The sequence below is a fragment of the Pleurodeles waltl genome, chromosome 2_1, assembly GCF_031143425.1.
Source record: "Pleurodeles waltl isolate 20211129_DDA chromosome 2_1, aPleWal1.hap1.20221129, whole genome shotgun sequence".
NCBI classification, from domain to species: Eukaryota; Metazoa; Chordata; class Amphibia; order Caudata; family Salamandridae; genus Pleurodeles; species Pleurodeles waltl.
Window position 1 is genome coordinate 55,140,382 of NC_090438.1, and position 23,778 is coordinate 55,164,159.

Sequence of the window (23,778 nt, forward strand, 5' to 3'; positions counted from 1 at the left end):
TTCAGCCCCACCATGCTCACTTTGAATACAATGAAATATTTTTGATGAAGTTTGATGCAAAGAGATGTTTACTCTACTCAGAAGAACAAATCCACGCAACCCCATCTTTCTGTAGTAGAGCAAATAGCCATGCATGTTTCTGCAGCTTTAAGTTGCTTGAGTGTAATAGCAAACGCTTACTAAAATGGGTCTCTGGGGGCTGGAGGCTGGGGGGACTCTCAGAACTGGCACAACTTGGGTGTTTCAGGCGAAAGACAACCTCTGTGCCAAAGACGCAGGGTTTGAAGACCTGAGTGGATTCTCAGTACTAGCGCAATGCAGGTGCAGCAGGTGAGAGACACCTTATGTGTTATAAGCTGCAGATTTGCAGGCCTTTAATGCCATTACTGAAACAATATGGGCGCCTCAGGTGAGTGACAACCCGTGTGCCAGAGGCCCTTGGATAAGAGGGCTGGTAGAACCTCAGTACCTGCATAATATGGAAGTTTCAGGTCAGAGTCAGCTTGCGTGCCAGAGGCCCTGGCTTTGCAGGTCTTGTTGTCACCTTGATGCTGGCACATTAGAGATGTTTCAGATGGAAGGCAACCTTAGTGCTGGTGGTCCTGGATTTGTACGCCGAGGTGGACCTCAACTTTGGATCAATGGAAGTTCTTCAGGTGAGAGACAACCTGTGTGTAGGGAGCTCTGGCTTTGCAGGCCGCGTGGGACCCCAGTATTTGCACAATATATAAGTTTCAGGTGAGAGACAGCTTGTCAACAGGAAGCCCTAGGTTTGCACGAGGGTGAGACCTCAGTACTAACACAATATGCATCAAATGGGAAGCACTCTGCGTGTCAGAGGCTTTGGGATTGTAGAACTGAATGAATCCTCTGTACCTGCACAATATGGAGCTCTTGGTGTCACGCACCCTGTGTTAGAAAGCCTGGTTTTGCAGACATGGTTATTAACTCATTATGGGTAAAGTATAGATACTCCAGATGAGAGACACCCTCTGTGTTAGAGGCCCTGGACCTCCAGGCATGTGTATGACCTCAGTACTGAAACAATATGGAAGACGGACGTGAAACACACCCGTCATGTTAGAAGCCATGAACTAGCAGGCATGGGAGTGACATTAATACCGGAACAATACAGAAGCTTCCGGTTGGATGCAACTTGTGTGTTTGAGGCCCTAGGTTGCAGGCATGGATGTGACGTTAATGCCGGGACAATATAGAATCTTCAGGTCAGAGACACCCTGTGTTGGGAGCTCTGGATTTGCAAGCATCCATGGGAGGTCGGTACTGGAACAATGTGGAAGCTTCCGGGGAGAGACACTCCATTGGTTGTAGGCAGTGCTGGAATGAAGGGGGATTCAGCCAGATCTAGGATCCGGTAGTTGTTATTAAGGCAGATCTAGGATCTGGACTGTACTCAGTGAAACATGCTGAATTTGTCCTGGTGTAATTTGCCAACTCCGGGCCACAACTCAGCATTGCTGGCATGTTGTCTGCTTTCTGTTTGGAGCAGCAACACACAGGTGGAGAGGGTGCTTTCTTATTTTAGATTCCAGCTGAGCCCAAAACAAAAGGCAGAACTTAAAGAGCCATCAGCCCTCCTTTTGTTTGACTATAATCCTAGATAGGAGCTATCCGGAGCCTAACACCTAGACATCAACTAAATGAATGTGAAAGGAAGGCCCACATCTTTTTGTTACTTCACAAGTACTTAAGGGAAACTAAGATTTGGAGGCAAGCTTTTGCTTTTATTCAATCCTCGTTTGTAACAGATATTCATGCACTTTAAGAACGTCAGATGTATCAATCTGTATGAGTATTTATATGAATAACAATTTAAATATCAGTAACTATATTTTTTTTTATTTGCTTATTTTATAGCATTACTCCTCCGAACGAAGGGTGTCATTGTGCTGTGCTTTACATCATGAACATTATACATTGACAATAAATCATACAAGTCTGTAAATCAATGCACAGGATGTTACATGAGAAAATGAGGGTTTCAAGGTGTAGGAGTCACACATCGCCTTTACTTGTAGGGATTCTATGTTAATAGTGCATAGCTGGGAAAAACACGAAGGGCCTGATTTAATTATTGGTGAACGGAGTGGTCAATATTGGCCTCGCAGAGGACCTTACATCCACCAGGCTGAGACTACTCTGCCTTTATGAGACAAAACTGCGGTTAGATAAAACAGAGATCTCTCCAGCAAGTACATTAACCAGCAGGATTATCTTACCATTACTATTCTCTGACATTTACTGGGCACACAAAACTCTCTGCAGCAGGTGCCTTAGCATTTTAAGATTTTTTTAAATACAACCATTTAAGCTAGAACAGATTTACGGTCATGTTTCTCCTTGTTGACAATTTCTTCAAACAAATATGTACAAATTGACTATCGGACTGCTTTTCATGACTTTGTCCCTTGTGACTCCTCCCTCTTTTTTGTTGCCACACCTTGACCCTCAATGTATGGCTTTACGGAGTAAGGGATTTCAAGTCCCAGCACTTGTTGAAGGCCACAGATTTGCAGCACTGCTTGATATCTAAATAGTCAAACAACATCAGTGCTTCCAGCTGGAGGGCTGTCAGAGGGCCTGGGTTTGCAGCCTGGGATGGCACCTCATCTGGCTCAATATGGAATCTTCAGGTGAGGGACAACCTGTGCATCAGAGATCTTGGGTTTTAAGGTCAGGGAGTGACCTTGTGTGACCTCTGAACTGACAAAATATTCATGCCCCAGGAGAAGATATCAGACCACTGAAAGCAAAGCTGCTCTCTCAACATGACACAGAAATGGCGCCACTGTTGAGGGATAACCGGTACCTGATCTTTCAGCACCCTTACTTCTTAGGGCATCTTCCATCATTTTCTTACTCTTTACCATACTGAGGGGCATTCTGTGCACAGCAGTGCGATGAGGCTGCCAACTTGTTGGTACATTTTGAACATTCCAATTGTTTTATTTATGTCCCATGGATAGTTAATCAGAAGCATATATTCAGCTCTATATTAAAGTCTAGATGACATGAGACCAGGCCTATCAACAGATTACAAGTGCATCAGATACACTTAGTGGTGCTTTCCTCACAATGAATGGTGTCTGCCAGTCCTCAGTGAGGACTTGAGAAATGCTGCATCTTGATCCCCTTGGGAATTTACAGGGGTTGCTCCAGCTTCAGTTGGAGATATTGATACTGGAGATGATAATGGACTTACCTACTTCTGCAAATTGCTTCTTTAAATGGACTGTCCCAAAAGAGGGAAGGAGGGAGGTGTAGACTGATCTCCCGAAGCGCAAGTCCTCTGCAGGTGCTTACAGTGGGACAGGACCATCCATCTTCTGGCGAGATGAAATCCCTGCTGATAGTATTCTCCCTCCAGTATCTGTCTGGTCCAGTGTGTTATTGTGTCTGAATGGGAAGGACTCTCAGGAACAGAGGGATGTGATCTTTATGAGCCTCCCAGGGACTGTGAGACCTTTTGTGATCTTCCATGCAGGGAGTGAGGATTTCTATTGCAAGTGCAATGTAGCAAAGAGGGAGGCTTAGGGATTACCCTATGTCACAGGCTCTAAAGGAAGAGCCCTGTCTGCACAGAGCCTCATGAGGCAGCCAGCAGGCACAGAGCAGTCAGACAACTGCGAAGCCAGCCGTGGGAGAGCTCTGTCTGCGCAGTATTTTATAAGCGTGTCAGCAGGCACAGAAGAGTAATGCAGCACAGAAGCAGGTAGCAGGAGGCCTTATCTGCACACAGTATTATGAGAGAGCCAGCAGGCACAGATTAGTCATGCAGCACAGAGACAGGCAGCTGGAGAGCTCTGCCTGCACAGATCCTTATGAGTAGGGTGGGTGGGGAGCTCCGCTCCGCTGACAGAGCTAATGGAGTTTTTGGTGCTCTGCTTGGAGCATGGAGTTTGCCTGGTACGCAATGCAGCCCATAACTGGGCTACAGTACGCACCGGCGACGGATCCAGGGCCAGGCCTCCCTTTGCCAGCAGCCTTGGAGCAGGGGACAGAGAACGCAGAGGTCCAGGTCTCTGCAGAGGATGATGAGGACACCGTAGAAGACCCAGGTAAGTCCTTGTTTCTTTTCTTTTTTCTTTCTTGTTTGTACACACTGGCGCACAAGAGGCCTGAAATGACCCTGGCTTGAATTCAGGCTGGGCCGTAGGCAGTGAAAGCTACAGTTTCAGGACTCTTGTGCTCCAGCCTCTCTCATGTGCAGTGAACACAGGGCAGACTGGTGCACAAGAGGCCAGGCAGCTTTTGCTGCCTACAGCGCTCTCCTGAATGCGCCCAATCTCAGAAGCGCTAAGCAGGATCGGGCCTGTCTAGCCCGGCACGACCCTGTTTAGCGCTTCCAAGATCGGGCATATTCAGGACTCCGCAGCTCACGAAACTCCACCTCTGCAGAATTTCACAGAGTTTTTCATCAACTCTGTGATATTCCGTGGAGTTGAACTCCATGAACTGCGACCAGGCCTGCTTATGAGGGAGCAAGCAGGCACAGAGGAGTCATGCAACACAGAGGTAGGCAGCGGGAGGGCCCTTGCTGAATAGAGCATTATGAGAGAGATCGCCACCCGTGAACACCACCAGCTGATCCTCTCCACCAAAAGGACATCATTCAAAGAGCGACTAGACAACAACACCCACAACAGCAGAGAACTCTTCAACATCGTCAAAGAGCTCTCCAACCCCAGCGCCAGCTCCAACGCCATCACGCCCTCACAAGAACTCTGCAACTCCCTCGCTACGTTCTTCCACCGAAAGATGGCAGACCTACACGACAGCTTCGGACCCCAAACCCCGCCGCCCACCACCGAACCAACAGCCCCCACCACTACCCTCAACGCCTGGACCCCCATCAGCTCTGAGGAGACCAGAATCACCATGAACACTATCCACTCTGGCTCCACCTCGGACCCGTGCCCCCATCACATCTTCAACAAAGCTGACTCCATCATCGCCCCCTATCTACGGAGCATCAACAGCTCGCTCTCATCTGCCACCTTCCCCGAGAGCTGGAAACACGCGGAAGTCAACGCCCTCCTGAAAAAACCCACGGCTGACCCCAACGACCTGAAGAACTTCCGCCCCATCTCTCTTCTCCCCTTCCCAGCCAAGGTCATCGAGAAGACCGTCAACAAGCAGCTGACCAATTTTCTAGAAGCTAACAACTCGCTCGACCCTTCCCAATCAGGATTTCGGGCCAACCACAGCACGGAAACCGCCCTCATCTCAGTCACCGATGACATCAGAACTCTGATGGACAACGGAGAAACAACCGCCCTCATCCTCCTGGACCTCTCGGCTGCCTTCGACACCGTGTGCCATCGCACCCTAATAACCCGCCTTCGCTCCACTGGAATCCTAGGACAAGCCCTTGACTGGATCATCTTGTTCCTCTCCGACAGAACCCAAAGAGTCTACCTCCCGCCCTTCCGCTCAGAACCCACCGAGATCATCTGCGGCGTACCCCAAGGTTCCTCGCTCAGCCCAACCCTCTTCAATATCTACATGAGCCCCCTCGCCAACATCGCTCGCAAACACAACATTAACATCATCTTCTACGCCGACGACACCCAGCTGATACTCTCCCTCACCAAAGACCCAACTACCGCCAAAATCAACCTACAGGAAGGAATGAAAGACGTCGCGGAATGGATGAAGCTCAGCCGCCTAAAGCTGAACTCAAAAGACAAAATGGAGGTCCTCATCCTCGGACAATCCACTTCCGCCTGGGATGACTCCTGGTGGCCCACGGCTCTGGGCACGGCACCAACCCCCTCTGACCACGCACGCAACCTCGGATTCATCCTGGACCCCCTGCTCACTATGACCAAGCAAGTCAATGCCGTCTCGTCATCATGCTTCAACACCCTTCGCATGCTCTGGAAAATCTTCCGATGGATCCCCGCCGAAACCTGAAAGTCAGTTACCCATGCCCTCGTCACAAGCCGTCTGGACTACGGAAACACCCTATATGCAGGGACCACCGCAAAGCTACAGAGACGTCTTCAACGCATACAGAACGCCTCCGCACGCCTCATCCTCGACATCCTGCGCCACAGCCACATTTCCGTCCACCTGAAACACCTGCACTGGCTCCCCGTCAAAAAGAGGATCACCTTCAGGCTCCTCACCCACGCACACAAAGCTCTCCACAACATGGGCCCCGAATACCTCAACAGCTGCCTCTCGTTCTACACGCCCACCCGTCAGCTTTGCTCTGCCAGCCTCGCCCTCGCCACCGTCCCACGTATCCGCAGAACCACCACAGGAGGAAAATCCTTCACCTACCTGGCAGCCAAAGCATGGAACTCCCTCCCGGCACACCTAAGAACCACCCAGGATCATCTCGCCTTCAGGAAGCGCCTCAAGAAATGGCTTTTCGAGCAGCAGTAACCCGCCCCCCCAACCACAGCGCCTTGAGACCCTCTCAAGTGAGTAGCGCGCTCTATAAATGCATTGATTGATTGATTGAGAGCAAGCAGGCACAGAGGAGTCGTTCAGCACGGAGGAGTCATGCAGTACAGAGGTAAGCAGTGGGAGAGCCCTGCCTGCACAGAGCCTTATAGGGGAGCCATCAGGCACAAAGGAGTCATGCAGCACAGAGTATGGCAGTGGGCGATCACTGTCTGCACAGAGCCTTATGAGAGAGAAAGCAGGCATACAGAAATCATGCAGCACAGAGGCCAGTAGCGGGACAGACCTGCCAGCACAGAGCCTTACGAGAAATCCATCAGCCAGAGAGGAGTTGTGAAACACAAGGACCAGCAGTGGGAGAGCCCTGCCTGAGCAGTGCAGTACGAGGGATCCAGCAGGCACACAGGAATCATGCAGCACAGAGGATTCCTCCTATACAGAGGTTAACAGTGAGAGATCCCTGTCTGTACAGAGCCTTCTGAGAGAGCCAGCAGGCACTGAGTCATGCAGCACAGAGGTCAGAGGTGTGAGAGCCCTGTCTGTAGAGAGCCTTATGAGGGAGCCAGCAGGCATAGAGTCACGCAGCACAGAGGCCAGCAATGTGAGAGCCCTGCCTGTACAGAGCCTTATGAGGGAGCCAGCAGGCATAGAGTCACGCAGCACAGAGGCCAGCAATGTGAGAGCCCTGTCTGTACAGAGCCTTATGAGAGAGCCAGCAGGCATAGAGTCACGCAGCACAGAGGCCAGCAGCGGGAGAGCCCTGTCTGTACACAGTCTTATAAGAGAGCCAGCAGGCATAGAGTCACGCAGCACATAGGGCAGTGATAGAGCCCTTTCTGTACAGAGCCTTATGAAGGAGCCAGCAGGCATAGAGTCACACAGCACAGAAGCAAGAGGTGTGAGTGTCCTGTATGTATAGAACCTTATAAAGGGAGCTAGCAGGCATAGAGTCACGCAGCACAGAGGCAGGCAGTGTGAGAGCCCTGTCTGTACAGAGCCTTATGAGGGAGCCAGGAGGCATAGAGTCACGCAGCACAGAGGACGACAGTGTGATAGCCCTGTCTGTACAGAGCCTTATGAGGGAGCCAGCAGGCATAGAGTCACGCAGCACAGAGGCCAGCAATGTGAGAGCCCTGCCTGTACAGAGCCCTATGAGGGAGCCAGCAGGCATAGAGTTATGCTGCACAGAGGCAGGCAGTGTGAGAGCCCTGTCTATACAGAGCCTTATGAGGGAGCCAGCAAGCATAGAGTCGCACAGCACAGAGGCAGGCAGTGTGAGAGCCCTGTCTGTACAGAGCCTTATGATGGAGCCAGCAGGCATAGAGTTACGCAGCACAGAGGGCAGCAGTGTGAGAGCCATGTCTGTACAGAGCCTTATGAGGGAGCCAGGAGGCATAGAGTCACGCAGCACAGAGGACGACAGTGTGAGAGCCCTGTCTGTACAGAGCCTTATGAGGGAGCCAGCAGGCATAGAGTCACGCAGCACAGAGGCCAGCAATGTGAGAGCCCTGTCTGTACAGAGCCTTATGAGGGAGCCAGCAGGCATAGAGTTATGCTGCACAGAGGCAGGCAGTGTGAGAGCCCTGTCTATACAGAGCCTTATGAGGGAGCCAGCAAGCATAGAGTCGCACAGCACAGTGGCAGGCAGTGTGAGAGCCCTGTCTGTACAGAGCCTTATGATGGAGCCAGCAGGCATAGAGTTACGCAGCACAGAGAGCAGCAGTGTGAGAGCCATGTCTGTACAGAGCCTTATGAGGGAGCCAACAGGCATAGAGTCACGCAGCACTGAGGGCAGTGATAGAGCCCTTTCTGTATGGAGCCTTATGAAGGAGACAGCAGGCATAGAGTCACGCAGCACAGAGGCCAGAGGTGTGAGAGGCCTGTCTGTACAGAGCCATATGAGGGACCCAACAGGCACAGAGTCACGCGGCACAGAGGTCAGCGGTGTGAGAGCCCTGTCTGTACAGAGCCTTATGAGAGAGCCAGCAGGCATAGAGTCACGCAGCACAGAGGCAAGAGGTGTGAGAGCCCTGTCTGTACAGAGCCTTATGAGTAAGCTAGCAGGCATGGAGTCATGCAGCAAAGAGATCAGGAGTGTGAGAGCCCTGTCTGTACGAAGCCTTAAGAGAGAGCCAGCAGGCACAGAGTCACGCAGCACAGAGGGCAGGGGGGTGAGAGCCCTGTCTGTATACAGAGCATTATGAGGGAGCTAGTAGGCATAGAGTCGCGCAGCACAGAAGGCAGTGGTGTGAGCGGCCTGTCTGTACGGAGCCTTATGAGAGAGCCAGCAGGCATAGAGTCACGCACCACAGAGGCCAGCAGCGGGAGAGCCCTGTCTGTATACAGCCTTATAAGAGAGCCAGCAGGCATAGAGTCATGCAGCACAGAGGCAGGCAACAGGAGAGCCCTGTCTGTACAGAGCCTTATGAGGGAGCCAGCAGGCATGGAGTCATGCAGCACAGAGGCAGGCAACGGGAGAGCCCTGTCTGTACAGAGCGTTAAGAGGGAGCCAGCAGGCATAGAGTCATGCAGCACAGAGGCGGGCAGAGATAGAACCCTTTCTGCACAGTTGCTCAGAGTGTAAATCTAGTTCTGTTGAGATATATCAGTGGTGTGCTCAGTATTTATAATGTGCTAGAAAGTCACTGTCAATCTCTAATTCTTAATTAGCACAGGGCTGCTTGCTACACCCACAGGGCTGTAACAGATGCCCCCACAGTGATGCGGGGAGGCTCCAGGTTTCCTTGTTTAGGAGGGTCCCTCTTCACCTTCTAAGCCATTTTGTTGCATGAGTTGCAAAGTGCATGCCATGGAATGGAATAAGAAATAGCAAAATGCTCAGGAAAGGGTTACGGGTGCCAAAACCACCCGTGGCTCAACAACGAGGTCGGAACAACAAGCTTGTTCTAAACACTAATGCCTTTACCACGAATGCGTTTACAACGATTTACCGTTGTAAACGCATTCCTGGTAAAGGCATTACCAATCAGCATGCACGACCCAGCATTCTTCCACCCCAGCTCCCCCCCCCACCCCACCCCTTAAACCTAAACCCTAAAACCTAAACCCTGCCCCCCTAAACCCTAATCACCCCCAGCCCCCCACCCCCCAAAACAGCCTCAGTCCCAGCCCAACTTACCTCCTCCTTCACCGCGTCCACTCCGACTCCCTTCTGTACCTTAACCATGCATGTACGTTGTTCAGACTTGCGTGGTTAAGGTACCGAAACCAGGGAGTCGTGGAAAACGAAAGCGTTTTTTCGCTTTCGTTTTTCACAACCTCGTGGTTCCGGACTCGTTCTTCCAGGTGTTTCCCCAGGAAAGCCATTCTGCTTGACTGAGCAGGCCCCTGCATATTTGGGATGGAGGGTGGCGGAGGGTGGACTGGTCAGAGGCCCCTAATTGAGCCTAAGTGCCCAGGCTGGCAGGGTACCAGGGTAGGTGTAGGTTATATATTACACTCAGCTGACTAATCACACTGGCACAGGCCTGAACCGGTAAGATTGTCCATCAGGAATTAGATACTGCTGCAGTGGTCTATATGTAAAACATACACTGAAGGGCTCGTACTGACCTACCTGTCTGTACATCACACACGCTTGTGCCAGAGTCTCCCCTATAAATTGTAGAAAGTGTATTGCCAGTTTTAATTTCACCCTGAACCAAAAGGTAACTTACATTTCCACACTCCTTTCTAAACAGTACTATAGAATGTAAATCTCCATTGCTGACCTCAGCATGGAAGAGAATTCACCTGCAGTCCATTCTCTCCCCTCTCCTCCATCCATCAACTGCATAGAAAGTCCAAACCAGCCCTTGATCCTCTGCAAATTTTGGTGTCCTGGATGGCCAGTAAGACAATGAGTTCTACTGCAAGCAACAAGCTGGACCCTCAAGTTTTTGTTGGGCAGTAACTATATTCTTAGAAAAGCCAATATAGTTTTAACAATCTAGAATGGCAATATTGATTGTGACAATATTGATGCTAGTTGCATTATTTTCCTGGCTTTTCCTAGTGCTATAGTACTTTGCTGTTTAAGTGGTATTCTGTTTTTCTTATACTTTCCATTACGGCTTTTGAGCCACAGCGTACCTTCGGGTGCATGTCACACTTCATAAATACTATACATACTTTTTTTTTTTTTTAAATGGTATCCGAACTACATAGCAGAAATGCGATAAATGTAATTTAGAAAAACTAGAAAAGGAATGGATGGTCCTGCTCCAATATACACAGTTCTGAACTGCCAGTCCAGGTCCTCTCCAGAGGGTATTTTAATCAACTTCAGGCCAGGTCCTCTCTACTGTTAAATACTATACTATATAGAAATAATATACTCGAAAGTAAATAAAATCCCACTGATTGATCATACATATATAATATATATATATATACATATATATATTCACTAAAAACCAAAGGCTTCAGGGGCGTTATAGTTATGTTCATATTTCGTCCCGGAGGACCCCATCCCCCAGGGCTCAGCCAATTAATGGTGGGTGCTCCTGGAGCCCACCATGGGCACCCACTGCCTCTTTGTGAGGGGCAGCAGGAGATGCCCAATGCCCCAGTGGCCCAAGCCAACTCACCTCTTCCAGCGGGAGCCGGCATTGCTCCACATGCAGGGAGCAGCAAAAAAATGCTTCTCCTTGCATGTGGGAGCACATATTTCATTTGTTTCTCGGCCCGCTTTACAGCGGACAAGGAAACAGATGAAATGTCCGTTCCCAGCGGAGGGGAGCATTTTAAGTGCTTAAATTGCTCCCGGCAAGCAAGAGCACACAGTGGTTTCCCTGCCCACACTATTGTGGACTGGAAAACCGCTATGTCCTGGAGGTGGCCACCCCAGGACATAGCAGGAACTGGCCCCATGGGGTGATGGCTCCCAGGGCTATTAATGACTCCAGGAGAAGGGGCGTGCGACCCCCCTCCTTTTCAAAATACATGATCACGCCCTGGTGGTGGCAGTTCCCAGGGCCAAAAACGGCCTGGGGAGGGAGGCCGCGTGACCCCATCCTCATTCTTGAAATTGGCCTGGTCCTCAGGAGGTAGTGGTCTCTGTGGCCGAATTTGGCCTGGAAGGAGGCTACATGGTATTCTCCCCCTTGTGTCAATCAACGTGGCCCTGCGGAGGTGATGGTCCCCGGGGCTGAAAATGGCCCAGGAAGTGGGCCGTATGTCCATCCCCTCCCCATTTCTGAATCAGCCTGGCCCCTGGGAGGTGGTAGTCCCTGGGACAGAATATTGCCAGGAGGGAGTTGTAGGGCCCCGTTCTCTTTGTACAAGTTGGCCTGGCCTGAGGCAGGTGGTGGTCCCCGGGGCCAAAAATGCATGCCCTCCCCTTCCCCTTAATTGATTCACCCGGGCCCCAGGGGTGGCAGTTTCCGGGGCTGAAATTTGCCTGAAAAGTGGGGCCTTGTGTGAACCTCTACCCCATTATAAAATTAAATCAACCCGAGACCTAGCCCACCCAGGGGGCATATAGAAAACAAGCACGGGAGACCAATCTCTGTAGGACCCCACCACCAGTACTAAGGGGTCAGGGTATTTCTCCCCTGCCCCTTTATTTTTTTCACTTTTTTCTTGGGTCTCAAAATAGTCCGAGTCCCAATATAGCTACCAACACTTCCTAGTTGAACTGCTGGCAGCCAATCAGATCTCGCCATCTGTAGGATCCCCAGAGAATTTGAGTCCCTGGAAATATATAAATATTTTTCCTTTAATAACTCCAAGACTAGTGAACAGATTTACCTCACATCACAAGACGCACAATTTGTATACCAAGATCTAGCATTCTGCCAAATTTGGTGGAATTTCATTCAATGGTTCGGGCTGTAGTCATGCCTAATGTCCCTATGGGAAATTGCATGGGGAAAGTGAGTTTTGGGGCCCCCCTTTTTCTTGGTCCCCGCTTGAGAGATAGAGGGAGACATAGAGAAAGAGACAGCCAGAAATATATATATATATATATATATATATATATATATATATATATATATATATATATATATATATATATATATATATGTTATAATTAAGGAAAACATATTTATTTCACATTATATTAATTTTATATTTTTAAAAACATTTTAAATGTAATACAAAAAGCATACATATGAAAATGAAAAAATAATACTCAATTAAAAAAAAACATAAAAATATAAACAGTTCTATAACAAAATATATTTATTAATATCACCAATATTTTAAATAGTAAAATAGTAAAACTCACAAAAGTAGATTTAGTAAAAAATAATATAAACATTAAAAAAGTTCAATACAAAAAATAAACAAATAATAATATAAAGTCGTCAATATTAGGAAAAATGTTGGAATACTTAAATATTAGATATTGTTTTCCCAGTCTAGTTTAAGCAACAGTAGGGAAAGAGTTTGAGTCAGAGGAACTGCATTTACTATTTCCACTCCAGTCTATGCAACAGTAGGGAAAGTGTTTCACTTTAGAAGGATTACATAAATACAAGTCCTAGTGATGTAGTACAAATTCTTGAACACTTAAGATAAAACATTATAAAATTACAGTATACAGAAATAAATACATATATATTAACAAAACATAACATACAAATTAAATAAGAATGAAAGAGAGAAAGAGAGAACGAAAGAAAGAAAGAATATTGCATTTAATAATATCAACTTCCTTAGTTACAAAAACAAAATTATGAAATCATTATTCATTTCATTCAATTAATGCATAAAAACAAATAACATTTAAGTAACAAATATCAGTGCACAATCAAAATTTCACAAACACTTATTGCTAAATAAACCTATTATAAACACAATATAGATCAATAAATATAACTAATAAATCACAAAGCCTTCTCATTTCTTAAACTTCACAAGAAACTGAAGTCCTGGCTTTTTCAGTAGTCCAACTAGGCCAGTGATACTCAAAGTACGGCCCAGGGGTTGCATGCGACCCTCCTGACCTTCATATGCCGCCCCACCTGAACGACTGCACTAGAGTGCTGTTTACTTGAGACAGCACTAACAGGAAGATATGAAATAAACGTGCAAGTGTTTATTCACACTCTAACCGAAGTAAAACAGAAAAAGAAAATAAGGTGCCGTGCACCGCTTAATTTTAAGAACACATAAAGGCCCTAGCGCAGTTGTGCGTCATTTTAATTAACACAAGCTAAATCATTCCCTAACGATATCCCTGTGCCATATTTAAGAAATGACGCACGATGGTGCTAAAGAATGGTTAGCATCTCAAGAAAAGACGCTAGCAGGTGACGGATGGCATTAGGGTTTATAGTGCTAGTCGGTCAAAAATGATGCTAGGCTGATTAGCGGTGAAATATCTGCTGTTAGTCAGCCTAACGTCATTTTTTGACGCACAAGCAGCCAAAAAATTACTCCTGTCTAAGTATAGACAGGAGTCATTACCACAACCCCAATCCCCACGACAGGGGACCAGTGTCTCCAGGGGAAGCCCAACATACCCAGTGCCAGGCAGGCCCCCCCATGTAAGAGGCCCCCAATGGCACACCACACACATACACATGCCTGTGATGGCCTCCCCCCTCCAGTAGTGTCCCTGTGGTGTGGGTGGTGGTGTTGCTGGGGCTTGGGGTGGGCATCTATGTGCCCATTCCCTGGTGACTCCCCATGGAAATGGGCCTACCAGCACTTTAACACCTGGCATTAAATAATGACGCCAATCGGGCTTAGCACCATTATTTAGGTCTGCGTCCTAGTTGCACGTCATTTCAGCATCAGGAGTTAAATATGGCGCTGGCGGGCTAGTGTCATTTTTAGGAAGGGAAGGCCTACCTTGCATCTCATTGTTGTAATAAGATGCAAGGTGGGTTGGCGCTTCCTAAAAATGGCGCTAACTCCAATATTTTGACCATAGATGGGTCTAGCATCAGAATATAAATTTGGTGTTAAGTTAGCACCGCGTTAGTGTCAAAACAAATTACGCTAAAGTGACGCTAACTTTCCAAAAATATGGGCCTAATTCTTAAAGAAATTTGAAACAAATATGCAAAAATATGATGCCATTTATGCAGAATAAAAAAAAAGTGTATTTTATTAACATGCATATGTGTTTCACATTAGGACCTCAGATTATATCAGTGCATTCAGAAGTATTTTTTTCTAATGCCGCTTACAACCTGGAAAACAATGCCAATAGTGAACTAGGAGGCAGGTCAGTTGTCACATTGAGCCCTCTGAGTGGCCTGGGTTGTTACTACACCTGTACAACATTATAGTTTATTAAATCAACCACAAAATAGGGTATAGCCTAAAGTCATATATTTCAAGGTGCTCTTATATATCATAATGAAGACAAAGAAGACAAAATTAAATTAGACAATTGCCTACGATCACACAATTTAGTCAAGTGGGGATGCCAGGACTGATACTAGGTTTTTGGTTTCAAGTTGTGCAATTCTATTTCCTTATCCAAAACAATGATCAAGTTACTTCTTTTCTACACAGGGCTTACCCCAAGGTATGGTCAAGGGATAGTGATCGATTCAGAGGCAGCAAAACACAGTGTTGTCAAATCTATTACTTATCAGAGACTTGCGGCTTTATTTAGAGGACAGTATGGAATGCAATACTCAAAATAACTCAATGACTCACTGACCACAACTACGACCACCTAAACTCCTCCATTCCCCCAAACAACAAAACCCCACTCCTACTGTGCTGTTGGCATCAATGCAGCCCCCTGGCACAATACAGAGCATACTCTTTGGCCCCCAAAAAAGTGTTTGTGAGTGTCTTTGCACTAGGCCTTACTTGTGTCTAGACTTACACTATCTCAGCACTAGGACACCACCCCGGGTGATAGTGTGCCCTATAAATCTGCATAACATAACATAACATAACATAACATAACATAACATAACAAGAATATTCATAAAGCTTTGGCTGAATGGGGGGTCCTGAAGGGTGGTGGCCACCTTGTGCCACGAGGGCTGCTGGGAGCTTTGTTATGCCTCTGTGCAGTGCACTGTTAAGACAAAAGCACTGCTATACACACAAACGTTAGCACCACTTACATAAAATGAGCAGTTATGTAGCACACTGCCTTGCAAACAGCATTGCAACATAATTACATTCCCGCAACGTGGTGCGTTTATAGAATACACTTTACCCCAGCCGAGCGATGCACAAATGACCATCGAAACCAAGAAAAAACAACAAAAAGTCCTTTACAACAACGATCTATACACACAACACACTATAGAGATCTTCAAAGCTGAAACTCAGTTTACCTGCACAGGAACCAACACACTTCCAAACTACGCACTGAAAAAACTCTTTGATGATCACTCACAACCAACATACCACACCAACAACACACACAGGAGTATTGGATGATGGCACTGCCAAGTCAACATGAAATGGCCCCACACTGAAAATGTGCTTCAATACCATTTCCTTGCTGGTAGGCCCTATGCCAATGCTATGTGCATGATTGTCAAGGTAGTGCAGTGTGGAACTGTTCCATGTTGTGTAACTTGTGTACCATGGCAAGGGCAATGCCCGCAGCACATTGAGTTAGCTCTTGGTTTCTGCATCATGCTCTGCTGAACAGCGATAAGATAATGAAATTTGAAGAAACTTTACTCTAGATAAGTGACCACACAATATCAACGCTTTCTCAGTGTGGAAATAACGTGTTTTAATACAAAGAAGCTGCTGTCAATACACCCCCCGAAACAATAGAAGAACACCCGATCCTGGGGTGACCCCCCTAAGTCAGTGGGGGGCCCCCTGTAAAGCCACCCATGCCCATTGTTCTGTGATGAGGGGGCCCCTGGAGCCCACCCCCCTCAGCACCGCAGGGGCTACGGGGCATTTGTTAAGCCACTGCCCTCTGTCTAATAGAACCTGTGTGGGTGTCCAGTACTGCAGTGATAGGGGGTACTGGCAGTTACCGAGGAACACTACCCCTTCCCTCCAGTCTAAGAGAGCCTGTGGGGGTGTCCACTACTGCAGCCATAGGAGGTACTGGTAAGTACTGAGGAATACTACTCCTTCCCCCCAGTCTAAGAGAACATGTGTGGGTGTCTAGTACTGCAGTGATGGGGGGTACTGGCAAGCGCTGAGGAACACTATCCCCAGGCTAAGAGCACCTGTGTGTGTCCAGTACTACAGTGAGAGTTGGCACTGGCAGGTACTGAGGAATGCTTATGGAGGTGTAGAAGGCCTCAGTACCGAAACAGCAATGACTGTTGAAAATGGAGCCCGTACACCATTCTGGAAACTCAGATTTCTGCCCGCTGACCTAGCGGGAAACTCTTAATGGGGCTGGCAGGGAGGTAGCCTGTATGGCAGCAACCTCCCCATCGGAAGTTCGGCAGACGGTATAAACCCTCCACCAAACTCATAATCAGTCGTAATATGTTTGCACGTCTCTACATGTATTAAAATAAAAGCTGTAGGAGCCAGGACTGACCTAAGTCTGAAAAAGTACTCTGGTGATCGAGTACTCTAGTACCAAACAAGGAAACTTGGAGAGTAAAGAAAATACAGTCCCAGAGCGCATGTGGCATTGAACATCGATAGTCTAATGACATACATGAACATCAGACCGCATGCAAATTCTCTCTTGCCGTGTTACCAAAAATTTCGGCAAATTTACCTTAATAAGTACAAAACAAATACTCTGAGGCGCATGACTTCTCCTAAAAAACATGAGAATGAGAATAGATAGCCTATAGCTTTGCTTCTATGACAGAAACAAGATCTGAGGCCGAATAAGAGAATAAAAGAATGCATTGGAGAGAAGTGAAAAGGTTAAAAAAACAGGGCCACATTTATGATCTGGTTTGCATTGAGTTTGCACCACACAACATGGTACATGCGTGACGCAAGCCTTAAGTGAGATTTATGCAGCTACGCAAGGCCACTTTCAGTGGCCTTGAGTGGCTCCATAAATTTGGAGTAAAACAGAGCACCATAAATCAATGAGTGGCATTACTCTGCGCCATGGAGGCATTATCATAAGTGCTGCGAGAGTGTTCCCACACAACTCCCATGGTTTTTGATGCATTCCCATATTTACCAGAATTGGTAAACCTAAGAATGAGCCAAAAAGACATGCCGCCCCAGGAGAAGTGTAAGGAGGAAAAACATGTCTATTTCTCCTCGTTGTTTCCTGTTTCTATGTGTGCTGCATTCTGCAGCACCTACAGAAAGAGGGGAAAAGCCTCAGGGGATTGTTCTGGTGCAGGAATGTTCTCCTTCTTGCACAAAAACAATCCTGCATGCAATGGAGGCACCTTTGCACCATGGTGTAAGGGTGTCTGCATTAGCGCTAGGCAGCCAAAACGGCACCAGCACAGGAACAAAGGCAGGAATGCGCTGTATTCTTTTAAATAAGGCACATTCCTGCCCTTTTGCTGTCACGCAGCGCAGTAAGGTGATGTGCTGTGATGCAAAGTGTGACTATAGCACCACAAAAGGATGATGGACGGCATGCTGAACAAAGCAAACACTCACCCCCAGTCACAGATCTGGGTTTAATCCATCATTGTTTTGATCACCATGCCAAACCAGTTAGGACCCAGCCACATGCAAATCATTCTTGACCCTGTTCCTCATGGAAACAGTCTAGCCCGAACTGCCAAACCAGGTCCTCCCTGGACCGGAAACAAGCATTGTGGGACCGGTTTCAGGGTATCACCCTTCATCAGCCAGGCCAGCTTGAATCCAGTGGCACAGATAGAGTGCTTGATTTTAGAATTTCTAAGCCAATGTTCCCCATCCATGAGCCATTAGAGTCAAAGACAAGACCGATGTAGGGGAATTTAAAAACACTCTCCATGCAATTCTCATTTAGCCGTAGTGTGCACATCATGCAACGTTTAGGGCCACAAGCCATGATCTGCGATTTGGTGTTGTTAAGTAGATCAAGATCGGAAATGAAATCTGTAAAAGCATATACCAAACTCCTTAAGGCTTTTGGGGTCTGAGCTATGAGTACGGCATCATCAGCTTTTAGCAATAGGGGTATTGGGAGAGAGTACGCAGTACATCAGGAGTAACAGAGAATAAGTGAGTGTGGAGTTTGTTTATATATGTTATACATAAAAGTGGGGCTAATAAACATCCTTGTTTGACACAACATTTTATACTAACTGGGTCAGAACATTCACTGTTGGGACCAAATCTAACTGTAGCACTTAAATCACAATGCACACAAGCCAGGAAATGCACAATTGCAGCATCTACGCCCGACGCCAGCAGACACATCAAAGTTTTCAACGCTTTACCTCATCAAATGCAAAGGATAACTCCATAAAGACAAGATATAGTGGTGTTTTCTTGGCTATTGTGTACTTTCCTATTAGCAAATTCAGATTTAAACATTGTTCCATGGTGCCTTAGGTTGACGAAAGCCATACTGAAAGGGGACAGAATACCCTTTTTGTTGGAAAATGGGTTATTGGTAGGGCAGGTAGGTACCTACACCTAGCAACAAGCCACAAACCTCCACAAAAGTACAGTTAGGTCTCAGTAAATTAATCCCAGCTCTACCCTTGGTAGCTTAGCATCGAGCGTCAAGGCTTAACTTAGGAGACAAAGTGTAAAGCATTCAAATATCACAAAACAGTAATTAAATAAAACACAGGAAACAGTTTAAAAATCCAAAACCAATTTATAAAAATAGCTTATATTTTTATCTTTAAAATGACACAAAAACTATTAAAATCGGTTCAGGGGAACCGGAGATATGAATTTTTAAAGTATTATTATTTTCTAGCGCCCAGAAACGAAAAGCGCCAATCGGGTCATCTGGTTGCACCAGGACCGGGACAAAGTCAAACTTTCAGGCCGACCGCGATGGAGCCCTGCTCGGCTACAGGTCGCGGGAGGCCTCGGTTAAAAAGTTACCTTCTGACTTAGTCTCTTTTTCGATGTTTTTCTTCACCGGGACGAACCTGCCAGTTGGATCCGACCTCCTGGACCCCTTGTCCGGATACGCGAAGTCGGTTTCCTCGGTGGTGATTTCTACCTTCGGACTTAGTCGTTTTTTCGAGATGAAAATCCTTCGACCGGGGTAAACCTGGATCTTGATCCGACGTCCGTGGAGCCCTTCTCGGATACGATGGCTGGAAGGTCCCGGTCAACTTTTTACGTTCGGACTTAGTCTTTTTTTCGGATGTTTTTCTTGACCGGGACGAACCACGAAGTCAGGCCGGGTCGCGGTTGAGGCAAGCCGGCTAGAATTTCCGCGTCGAGTCGGTCACTTTATGGAGCTTTTTTCTAAAATTTCTCCAATCTTTTCCAAACTTCTGGGGCTTCACCCAGATGTTCTTTTAAGGTTCTTTTGGGGTCCACAGCTCACCCCAAGGGTCCAGAAGTTCTGTGATGGTCCTTGGGAAGTGCGGACTTCAACTCCCAGAGTGCACCTGGCGCAAACTCCTTTTTGGCCACTGGACAGTGGTCAGCTGGTCACTTTTTCAGGAGTTGGTGCAGGGGACTCTGGTTAGCAATTTTTCACCTGTAGCAAACAGGGAGTCCCTCCTTGAACCAGTGGAAGCCAGGCAAAGTCCTTCTTGTGGTGAAGCCCAAGTGTGCAGCTGGTGCAGTCTTTCTGAGTGCAGGGTCCAGGTGCAGGCCAGGGGTCCAGCAGGGCAGTCCTTCTTCTCCTTGTAGTTCTTTCTTCTTGAAATTTGGTGGGGATCTGAGGCGTGGGTGCAGGTCTGCCAGTTTTATCCTTGCTCCTGGGTGAAAAGCAGGGGGGCCCTGGTCCTCCAATCAGGGACAGGGTCGTCCCCCTGTGATGACCACTTCCTGGGAAGTGTGGCAAAAATCCATCCCAGAAGGCAATAGTCTCTAAAAATCCAAAATGGATGAATCTGATTTTTGGAGGAGAGATCTGGCTGAGCCCACCCACTGGTGTGGCTAAAAATCATAAACACACCCCTCTCCTAATCTAATCAAGGGGGCACCTAGCTGTCTGGGGTTGCAGGATGTGGGGGTGTTGCTGGGTGCTCCAGATGTCCTTCTCTGCCTTTGAAGACCAGTTTGGCAGCCCTCCCCCTTCCTGCTTCCCCATCTGCTGAGGGGAGATTCTCTCCCCCAAGCACATTCCTTTGTGTGAAGTCAGGCCACTTCACACCTCATTAAAGTAGCCTGGCAGAAGCTGCTGCAGGCTGGCCAATCAGAGCACAGCAGCAAAAACAATGCAGAGCTGAAATTGGCAACTTTTTAGGTAAAGTCTAAACTTTTTACCTGCACTAGTTATATTAAATCCAACAACTGGAAGTTGTGGGATTTATTATAACAATCAATTTGATACCAAATTCTTGGTATGTAACATTTAAGGAGACTTTAAAATTTAAAATAAAGTCTGCCCATTCTAGCCTATGAAGGCCATTTACTTCAATGAGGGAAAAACGAATTTGGCTGTTTTTACCTCACCAGGGCTTATAAATCTATTTTTATAAAGTCCCTGCTTATAGTTACATGGCACCCAGCCCTAGGGGCACATAGGGCACACCTTAGGGGTGACTTATATGTAAAAATAAGGTAATTTAAGACTTTGGAAGTACCTTTAATTCCAAAGTCGAATTTGCATATAACTTTAATTTAAAAGCAGCCAGCAAGGCAGGCTTGCTTTTAAAATGACACTGGGCACCTCAGCAATGCACCTAGGTGTGCACCACCTATGCTGTGGTCCCTAAACCTACATGCCCTACCATATACTAGGGACTTATAGGTAGGTTAACTTAGCCAATTATAATTAGCCTAATTTGCATATCCATTTTACACAGAGCACAGGCCCTGGGACTGGTTAGCAGTACCCAGGGCACCATCAGAGTCAGGAAAACACCAGCATAAAGTGGAAAATGGGGGCAAAAAGTTAGGGGGCCTCTGCAATCAGCCCCAGTTTCTCACACAACCCCCCCCCAGCCCACACGCCCAGGAGACTCAGCCCAACCCTGGGAGAGTCTTCCTGGCTTGTTAGGCGAGGAAGACAGTGCAGAAAACTGTCTGTCCCTTTGCAGGGCCTACTCTGCCTTATATCCTCCTGTCAGGGTCACTCCCTCTGGGTAGTGAAGCCATCCCAACAGTAAAAGGACCCAACCCAAACTGAAACTTCCCTCTAGGGGGGTCTTCCTCCTCTCTCTCTGCCAACTTGGGTAGTGAGGTGCCCACCTCCCCTACTCCTAACTTTGCTAGGGCAACACCTAGCTTACCCAAAGAGGTCACCCAACACTTGAGCAACCCCACCATGACCAACAGGGTCAGGGGGCCTACTTTGCTATTGGCCCTGGGGTCTGCCTCCCAGGCCAAGTACAGTGCTGCCAGGAAGGCTAGCACCCAGCAGAGGCTACTGACAGCTGTCAGTACCCAGAACCACACCCTAAGCTCTCCACTGACAGGTGGCTGAGCTGCTTTAGGGGCAACTTTGGGGTCCTGGCACCCCTCTTGCTGTCTAGAGTGGGGGGCTACCACCTCCTGTGGCAGACACCCTCCTTCCACTCTCCCTTCTGTCAGTGCAGGGGCAACACCTTGCATCTGGACAGCTGCCTGACTACTCAGGACTTCCTTGGGGTCAGGTGAGGCCTCACCAGTGCCACCTCTGGGCTCCCCCCTTACTGGGGCAGAAGGCCTTTGGCTCCCTGGAACTCTCTTTAAGAGTGGCCTACCCTTCCTTTTCTTCTTTCCTTTTCTTGGGGACCCCTGTCTCCTAACTGTAGGGACTGACTCCCCAGGACTTTGGGTTGGGGGGGCGCCCTGGGCGACCACCCCATCTGTGACCAGACTCACCTCTGGGAGGTCATTGCCCAGGATACAATCTAGGGGAAGGTCAGCACTGACTACCACCCTAATCCAGTCAAGGATACCCTCCCTCTCTAGGGGCACTATGGCTACAGGTTTGGAGGTGACCTCCCCTGTGGCTATCCTGACTTTCTTTGTCTTTCCTGGGACATACATGTCTGGGGTCACTAACCGGTCACTCACTACAGTGTGACTGGCACAGGTGTCTCTCAGGCCAGTGGTAGGGATCCCATTCACTTGAATGTGGTGGAAGTGCCTACTCCCACCCTCAGGGATCACCAGCTTACCATCTGGTCCTGTCTCCCAGCACAATGCTAGGAGGACTTCATCATCTGAGGAATCCTCCTCTATGGCTACACTGGACAGCCCAGTGCTAACCACTTTCTTTGGACAGGCTGCATCTCCTCTGAAGTGACCTGTCTGCTGACAGTCAAAGCAAGCCCTACTGTCCAAGAGCTTTTTTAACCCTGGGTCTCCCTGTCTCTGCATGTCAGATTGGGAGTGGGATTTACTCTCCTCCTTCTTAGGGTTCTGGGGTACAGAGGGAGTCTCTGTGGTGGGCTTACCACCTCCCTCCTTAGGTTTTTGGGGACCTGTCCCCCCCTTCTTGGAGTCTCCCCCCTGGGACTTGACAACCACCCTGGTTCTCAACCACTCATCAGCTGCCTCCCCTAGCTCTCTAGGGTTGGTCAGCTTAGAGTCCACTAGATGCTGGCATAACCTTTCTTGGATACAATTGGTCAAGATGTGCTCTCTCATGATCAGATTGTATAACCCCTCATAAGTATTTACTTTGTTGCCAATAATCCAGCCCTCTAGTGCCTTTAGTGAGGTGTCCACAAAGTCAACCCAAGACTGGGTACTGACCTTCTGGGTGTCCCTGAACTTCATTCTATATTGCTCTGGGGTCAGACCAAACTTCTTGACTAAGCACCTCTTCATACTAGGGTATGAATCTGCCTCCTCCCCCCTTAAGGTCAGAAGCCTATCCCTCCCTGAGTTGGGGACCAACTCCCACAAAAGGGAACCCCAGTATTGAGGCCTAACCCTTCTCATTTGGAGTGCCCTCTCAAAGGCCCCTAGCCACTTATCAATGTCATCCCCCTCTACATAAGCAGGGACCACCCCCTTGGGTAATCTGGGGCAAACTCCCCCACCCATGGACACCTCAGCTTCTTTATCGCTGCTTCCATCTCTTTTTTCTTTGTATGCCCACTTTTTCTTCTCTAGGGCCAGCTTCTCTGCTTCCAAAGCTATGTAGGCTAGCTGGGCTTCCAGCTCTCTTTCCTTGATGGATGGGTTCTCTCCTCCTGAAAGGACCCTCTTCCTACCACTAGCTTTGGGTCTGCCCCTAGTGACTGTATCCAGTGAGGACTGTTCCTCCTCTTCCTCACTTGGGGTCTGATGCCTTCCCTCCCCTGAGTGGTTAGAGTTAGCATCTTCCTCTTTTTCTTCCTCCACTGGAGCTTCCTCTGTCTCTACCTCTTGGGCCTCAGCCCATGCTGTCAGGGATTTAATCAGGATTTCCTTCCTGAGATTAGTGGTTGCAGGCAACCC